The sequence below is a fragment of the Hemiscyllium ocellatum genome, chromosome 25 (assembly GCF_020745735.1).
Source record: "Hemiscyllium ocellatum isolate sHemOce1 chromosome 25, sHemOce1.pat.X.cur, whole genome shotgun sequence".
NCBI classification, from domain to species: Eukaryota; Metazoa; Chordata; class Chondrichthyes; order Orectolobiformes; family Hemiscylliidae; genus Hemiscyllium; species Hemiscyllium ocellatum.
Genome location: NC_083425.1, coordinates 23,316,733 through 23,325,236, shown reverse-complemented (window position 1 = coordinate 23,325,236; position 8,504 = coordinate 23,316,733). Strand labels below are relative to the sequence as shown.

The window sequence follows — 8,504 nt, the reverse complement described above, 5'->3', positions numbered from 1 at the left end:
GGGTGCTTGGGTCTATCATAGCAGCACTCCACTTGTCTCTGTATCCACGCAGTTGCTGACTGACAGCTGCATCCATTTGCAGCACCATTTCCTCCTATGTGGATTCTCGCTCATCCTGGCTATGATGTAGGGTTGGGTGGGGAAAGAGAGAGAGCAAAGAAAGTCAATGTCCAGGTTGTCTAAATGCACCGGTGTGCATTTAGACCTGCACGATCATGTCACTTGTGCTGGCGTCATCCCGGGACTTTGAAAATGGGAACCATGCAGTCACCGAGCGTGGGGAGGCTCGTACTGGGAGGGGCGCGGAGGGTGGTAGCAGTAAGTCGATGTTGATGCCAATAAACAACGAGGAGAAAGTGAGGTCTGCAGATGCTGGAGATCAGAGCTGAAAATGTCTTGCTGGAAAAGCGCAGCAGGTCAGGCAGCATCCAAGGAACAGGAGAGTCGACGTTTCGGGCATAAGCCCTTCTTCAGGAATTAGTACAGGTTGTCCTGGTTGGGTCCAAATTTTGTTGGTCGGAATGTAGTCCGGAGTCCGTGTGGGATCAGTCGGTTCCGTAGGCAGGTGCTGAGGAGGGAGATGTGGCTGTGGTAGCGAGTCTGTTTGAGAACGTGGCTGAAGAGCTTCTGTGCAGAGGAGATGACCTGGGGTGTGCAGTGAGAGAGGGACTCGCTGAAATCCTTGTAGAGGGAGGAAGAGAGCTTCTTCAAGGAAGGCATCCTTGCAAGAGGATTCGCGGTACGTTAAAACCTTCGAGGAGAAAGTGAGATCTGCAGATGCTGGAGATCAGAGCTGAAAATGTATTGGTGGAAAAGCGCAGCAGGTCAGGCAGCATCCAAGGAGCAGGAGATTCGACGTTTCGGGCATAAGCCCTTCTTCAGGAATCAATGTGTTGCTGGGCGCTTTTCCAGCAACATATTTTCAGCCAATAAACAACGAGCCAACAACAAGAGGGGAAGAACGATGCAGTGAAAATGCAGGCGGCCTTTAAGTGGGGGGGGGGGGGAGACATTTGATAGTTACACTCAACGAGCTTCCGGGAAAAGGTTGACTGCAAATTTAAAAAGAGCAAGGGGTTAAAACATTCAGGCCATTCGATTTCCTGGTTGGGTGTGGGAGAGGGAGGGCGGATGGAGGGGGTCCAAGAGACGATGACATCAGGTGTGTGACGTCACGCTGCCCTAGTTGTGTGACGTCACCTGGGGGTCCCAGAATGACGTCAGTGTATTTCCCAGGGCTGTGACCTCAGCAGGCAGTTCAGGATAAGAACCTTATCTGGGGAGAGCTGTCTCCTCCAGCGCGCTGGCCCCTTTGGTCTCTCTCTCTCTCTGTCTCCCCATCACTATCAATGCGGGAAGCATTGCTATCGTCAATCTAACCAACATGAAAGAAGCAGAGGTCACAGATGAGCTTTTTTTTATATAAGAAGCAAAACAACAGTGAGCCCCAATTAGAATAAGTCGTAGCTCAGTGTGTACATGTGTACTCCATTCTTTAAATGTGCGGTTTTCTCTCTTAAAAGGGCTGAGTCGTATACCGGGGGGGGGGGGGGGTGCTGTGGAAATTGCTGTGTTGACCAGGTTCAATTGAAGAGTCGTGCCTTGAGCACAGTTCCAAACACTGTGGACCCAACAATAGCCGAGTTTAGGAAGTTGGCAGAATTTGTAGCTCCTTTCTTTTTTTCCGTTCGCAGTATTAGGATTTTTACCTTCACCCCCGCCACCACAAAAAAAAGAAATTCTCCGCCCACCCACCTCCCGTCTAAAAAAAATTCCCAACAGCGGCAAAAAAAATAGTGGCGGAAGCGCCGGGTTTGAGACAAAGGGAGTGGGGCTGCCTGCTCGAAGTGGGATACTGGAACCGGGAAAAAGCGGAGAGGATCTGGAAAAGAGATTAGATTTCGCTTCTCTCTCATCAATTTTATGGTTAATGTCAAGCGGCTCCATTGTGGGAGAAGAGGCACGTCAGCCAGCCATAAATTTGAGAGCGGAGTGGCAGCGCAGAACGCATCTGTTTGACCGAGTTCATTCCCTCTTTTACTGTATGGAGACAGGTAGAATCCTGTTTGCACACCAATCCTTAACAAAACAGAGGCAACCCGGGACAAAATACAAACCGTGCAGATATTTACAACTGGGCTTTCTCTAGGAAACAGTCTCGATCTGCCGCCTGCATCGATCGCCTTGGTATGTCATTTTTTTAAAAAAAAAGAAATCTTTTTTCTCCCCCGTCAGCGGTTTATAAATATACACAACGTCTAAGCGGGCGAAAGGGAACTATAACAGCAAAGGAAGGGACCACAGTGTATGTGAACAGTTAAATGATAAGAATGTCCTATAACCATTGTCCACACTGTCTTCTGGAAAATAAACAAGACGAGCTTTAGTGTTCGGCTCGCCTTCTACACTGCAAAGGAATGTGGGGGTTGGCGATTCATTTTATTTGAAAATAACTTTTTTTTTGGCTGTCCAATTCAAAGCTGTGCTTTAGTGTAAAACGAGCAGAAAATCAAACCCAGGTGAAAGGGGACAAGATAGATATTTAATTTCCTGGAAATCTAGACCCAAAAAAAGACGTGCAATTTTAACTGGGTTTTGAAGTGAACGCTGTATTTCATACAGAAGTTGGTTTGATTTCCATCAGGATTTGGGAGATGCATGTGGGTGGAATGGCGGAGACCCGCGGATTTTTATTTTCGCTTCATGAGCTCCCTACAATTCATCTTCAGATTCACAGAGCGATGGTTTGGTTTGGTTTGTGCTGGGGAGAGATAAGAAGGGACGTGTCAACTGTTCGTTTAGGGAAATTCTGAAGCAAATACTTCAGATTTTTCATTTATGGGTGCTTTTGTTGTTTTGCTAATTTGTAAGGATTGTTCCACCGGCGACATATATATATATATTTCTACCGTTGCATGATTGTTAATGGGGGGGGGGGAGGGCTGATGCATCGGGAATCAAGGCGAAAATGGACCCGTAATAAATTGGTGCAGCACACAACGTCTGGTGATTTATATCGTATTCATAAATATAAATCCGAAGCCGGCGAAAATGTAGTTAATACAATTCACACAATTGTGCCACATTTACAAGACAGGCAGCATGTTGTTTTAACTCAGGTTCTGTCCAAAGTTGTCACTTGGTACCATTCCATTCGGCGAGCACATTCTTTTCCCTGGTTGATAAATCCTTCTGTTTTAGTAATTTTTTTTAAAAAACTGACAGAGCTTCAGTTGCAGGATTACTAATACGTTGCCAATTAGATCTTGTTTTGCAGCTTTCGAACAAATAGATTAAACTCTTTTCAGCTGCAGCACATTTAGGACCTCAAACGTCTATTGTTTTTTAATCAAATTATAGCAGAAATTTGAGTATTTTCTTTGGCGATGAACAGATAGTCTCTGTTGGCATGGAGGAAGTTAAATCATGCAGAACGCTGTAATCCCTTCTCTATCTGCTGAATTCTCCCCCCCCCCCCCCCAACCTTTTTAAGGTTAACATTGATGGAATAAAACCCAATCTTGATTGTAGGCACATTACTGGGGAAAAGGGTCGGGGTGTAACAGCAGAACATCTTTACGCTTTTCAATTATTTATTTTACTGCGTATTGTGTCTCTAAACCACAAAAGAGGAGGAAGAAAAGCAATTTGAAAAGGAACCCCGCGGTTGGGGGAACTGTTTGTGATGGGGGGTTGGTTATAATCTTATTGTACTCTGCTGACTAAAGGCGAGGTTGCTAATTATCTCCTTAAAATGCAGTAGGGTGGGAGGGGGAGGTGAAAACAAAACAAGAGAAGCTCTGCTCGGCAAGGTCGAACATTTTAGCGCCTATTTGGGTGAAATTATTTTAAAAAGACGGTGTCGTCATGAGTATGAAAGGGGGCTCGATGCATTGCTGCAGATGTAAACGATGGAAGTACTTTAACATGAGGTGCACTGCAAGCCTTTGAGATAAATGTGTGCAATAAGTTTCACCTCAGTATAATTGCAGTTTGAACACAAAAAAAATCATTGCAACACGTGTGGGGGTTTCCCAGAACACTTGCAGGTCGGTCCCGGGGTTTTAACATTAGTATCTCAGGTATGTGTGTGTTTGATATGAAGAGAGCAGAGTTTTGCCGAGTGTGTGAGTGCATGTATCTGTTTTCAGTTTTATTCTAGGGTTTCTGCTCTTTCCATATGACGTTGGGTGAATTCTCCTGTGAGTAACCGATTCGGATCACACTGGCAGTGGACATAGTCTGCAGTGTGTTGCCTGAAGCACAAATACCCTCAAATCTTCCCCAGCGCCGCTCTCTGAGATCAAACATCACGAGGATCTGCTTATAATGTAAATCTGAGGGCTCATCGACTGCAAACAGGGAATGCTGCATTTGCGCCATTTTGCATTCACTCTCCCAAATAGATGGCAATGAAAGAAGCTCCGGCCTATCGGCACCAACCTCTACAACTGTGGAAAGAAAATAGACTTCTATCTGAAGCGCCACACAGAAACTGAGGCACTGAGCTCGGGGGGGTTGTGTAATGTTTCAATATATGCAAAGCGAGTGTTGCAGAGAGCACGCAGCGAGAGAGAGACAGGGGGAGAGATCACTGTGGATGCGTTGACTTTTATCTTCACTCCAATAGCGGGCTCAATAGTATTACTTAGCAGGCAAATGAGCTTGCATTCGGTGAAATATTAGCTCCAAAGATACATGGATCTTATTCCCGTTCCACCCCCCACCAAAAAAAATTAACTCCTCATAGCTCAGTGAGACACTATGGTTTTTCACCTAAATTACCGCTGTCGGCTGAGAAAGCGGACTGAGTATCGCTAGTCCCAGTTTAATCGTTGTACTCTTTTTTTTGTCAGATGTAAATTAGTTTTTCCTTTTGTCTTTTTTGTCCTTGTCCCCTGTCGAACCCTTCCCCCCACCCCGGCCCGTAGTCTCATTGCGGACCATTGTATCAAATAAAAGCATTTTGCTTTGATATATTGCAAACTCCCAGCCACAGTCTGTAGGGCATCCCACTGCTGAGGTTTGAAACGGAAAGTATTCTCTCGGAGGCAGTTCCTGCGCCCGGCAGTTTAACGTCGCCGTCCCGTTCTGCACATTTACGACCAGCCGCCACCGAATTTCCGTGGGGAGAATCCGAAAATGACCTGTAAAATCCCCAATTTACAATTTCTTGGGAAATATCACTCCTCGAGCCGGGTGGAGTAGGGGTTTGCAATCCGACAAGGAGACCGTTGATAAAGATTTTCAACAGCGTTAATTTTCACACTCTTTTTACGGAGGGTTCAACTAACGTGCGCTCACAACCCCCACCCACACAGTGACGGTGACTTCCATCGAACATGAGGTGCCCCTCAATCTTCCCGGGAAAGCGCGGAGGAAGGGAGCCTCTCCCTAGCAGATAGCTGGGGCTGCAGTTTGTATTGCGTCCACCATTCCCTCTTCGAAACGCTCCAGCAGCCTCGGGCAGGCTGAGTCAACGCGTGGACACCCCACACAAGATTAAAACAGCCCATCTCCATACAGTGTACAACATTTATTTACATCGGTAATTAAATTCATTACAATACATAAATTCATCACAGATAGCGATTGGTAATAACCACCCTAACATCTTGAACATCGTTTTGTGTTTTCAGCATGTTGCTGAATAGTAAATTGATCATTAACAGCCATGAATATCCACAACATGCATGTAGCAAGAGCACTAAGCCCTTGGATAAGTTTTGAGTGATGAACACTCAAATTCACTTTCCCTGCTTTAAAACTATTGATGTGACAGGCTCACTCGGTTGTAGAAAACCGTAAGCGAAGAAAGGGGCTTGTCTAACGTCCATTTCAACATCAAAAATTGACAGATCCGTCAGAAAAATAACCTCCCAAAATTGCTGCTCAATTGTAAAACAATATTTAATTTGGAATCATTTAAGATGTTTTTTTAAAAGGCGTGCATCTCTAGCTAGATTTTATTCCCACCTCCTCTACACATTGGTAAAGGGCGAATCTTGCTTTATATTATACAAGGATTTATTTAGAAAACGCCAAAACTATTTCTTTCAAAAAAAACCTCGACTAATATTTACAACATGAAAATGATGGTCACTCTTTCGAATTTCCTGGGCCGCCCACTTCTCATATGAAAATTTATAAATGAAGAGCATTTTTAAAAAAGGAACCTGTTCAAGTGATCAACAATTGTAAATGGGTATATTGTATAAACGCGGGACAAAAGCTGGTTCTTAGGAGCTTGACCATTAGTGAGCTGCTGTACAGTCCTGGCGTTAAAGCAGAGCTGATATTTTGTTTCGAGGGTCCGCGTTGAATTGACTAACTGAGGGCAGTGCGATTTATCACATAACACACCCTCCGCACATTCTCAATAATGAAACTTCTTGGTGAAGCTGCGAGTTCTGACTGTGCATATCAGATCTGTTTAATTTTCCATTGAATATTCCAAACGTGTGGCGAGGGAATCGGGATTCGAAACCAGATCATTTTTTAAAAACCCACCAGCAGAGAAACCGAGTTGGATATTGTCAGCACAGCATCTCCTTGGTTGGTTTGCAGTACATAAATAAACCTGAACGTGCTGGGAAGGGAATCTCTCCTTCTCCAGTTGATTTGAAAGCTTTCTACCGTCGAGTTCATCTTGAACTCTTTTCAGTTCGCACTTTCAAAGACCATCTAACCGGTATCTGTGCTGCACTTTTATAGAACAAAAAAAAATCAACCAACAAAAATTCCCTGCCGGGGGAATACATCACGTAATGCCCAAACTATTGGAAATTATATATAAAATAATTCACACATCCACAAACGCTGTTCTTTAACGTGGTGACTTTTCTTTTGGTGAAAACTAGGCAGAAAATGAAGAGATTGCGGTAGAAAGGTTAACTGGACACAAACCAGGGTTCAAATGGAATTCATTCAGTGTGGTCACACCGGCCCCTTGATTCCCTCCCTAGTCGAAGCAGTCTGTTTTAAAATTTAGCTGGTCAGATGGTTGATAATAAAACCCCCTCGGTTTTAGTAAATTGTGGCGTGCTCACAGATTCATTTGTAAAATAAATAAAAAGAAAGGTTTAGCACAAAGTGGCTTCACAGACGCCAGAAGAGAGGCTTCGCAGCCGTGAAAGGAGATTTGCTATCTTTATTTTCAATCATTTTGGCAAGTTCCCTTCATGCGATTGTATGTGAGTAACTTTTGTGATACCGTGTGAGAGCGCCATCGCACAATAAAGGGCCCTTTGTGCAAAATGTATTTTTTTTGTTGTTGATAAAAGCTGTTCGAGCCTAAAGAAGGAAATGTCTGACCTTATGAGGTATTTCGGTTTTGATACGTTTCTTTGATTTGCCGTTACAGTCACTCATACTAAGTTTACCCTTCGAACACTTTCTCCTAATTGATGTTTAAAAGTAGTCGTTACGCCTATCGGTAGGTTCTAACTTATTAAAGCTAAAACCAGATCCTTCTTTCCCACTCCACTACCCTCCCCACAAAACAAATGCTGCATTTTCGAAACGTGATCCGTCCAGATAATATCTTCGCAAATTTCTCTTCAACACGCGATTAAGAAAACGCAAAAAAAATTACACGGACTGAAACATTCACAGACAGCAGACTGCTTTTCAGTCCTTTCGAGCCCCGTTTACTTTTACGTTTTTCTTCAATAAAATGCATCGTAATGAAGCAGCCGTGCCAATAGCTTCTTGCATTTACGAGGGTGACCTCAACAGCTTATAATGCAACACAGATGCAGTGCCCTATTAGAGAGATTTCTCACATTCGCTCAAAGCTCCGTGGATTAAAGTAACAGTCCCTCTCTTTCCGAGACTCTTTTACAACCCATCCTGAAATCATACAGCAAAGGAACAGCCCGGTGCCTTGCTTGTTTGAATTTCAGTCACTTCAGAAAGAAAAAGGCGCTATTTCCTCTCTGAAACACATTGCCATTTTATTGCATGAAGCAGCTTTCTGACGGTCATGCTTCCGAATCGAGGTCCAAAGCCCGGAGCCCCCTGGTTGGTTGGTTTTGAATTTGTGAAGCCGGCCTAAAATTGACAATTCATGACGGAAATGGGATGGGGGGGGGGGGGGGGAACTAAGACTTGATGCTAGACTGTAATATTAACAAGTTTAATGCCTAGTTACCTCTGTAGCTCAGACCGATGTGGTCAATCCGCACACGAGCTCACAAAACGAGAGCCTAGGCAAAACATTTATACGGTACTGGAAAGTTTAAACAGACACATTATATACAACTATCATTTCCATTCTCAAATTTATCAGATTTTTTAATACCTATCCTTTCTTCTCGAGCTTCTTTTTTATTTAACTTTTTTTGTAAAAAGAAACGTCTTGTTTCTCTCTCTTCCCCTGTTTCTTTTTTCCTTTCAGCGTTTTGCCTTGCATTGCAAACATGCATGGAGTAGCCTCCGGCCTCTGGTGACAAATCCTCGTTCCGGTAGTTGGATCTGGGTGTAAGATCGAAGGAAACTGTCAG

The 8,504-nt window shown here is 44.0% G+C and overlaps 1 protein-coding gene across 1 annotated transcript in view; it reads left to right on the top strand.

The window, feature by feature from the left end:
* Positions 1–1,634: 1,634 nt before the first annotated feature.
* bahcc1b (BAH domain and coiled-coil containing 1b) overlaps positions 1,635–8,504 on the top strand; it is a 242,676-nt gene continuing 235,806 nt past the window's right edge. The window contains exon 1 of the mRNA XM_060844917.1: positions 1,635–2,187. The gene's annotated coding sequence lies outside the window, so the exon portion shown is untranslated. The remainder of the gene's footprint in view (positions 2,188–8,504) is intronic.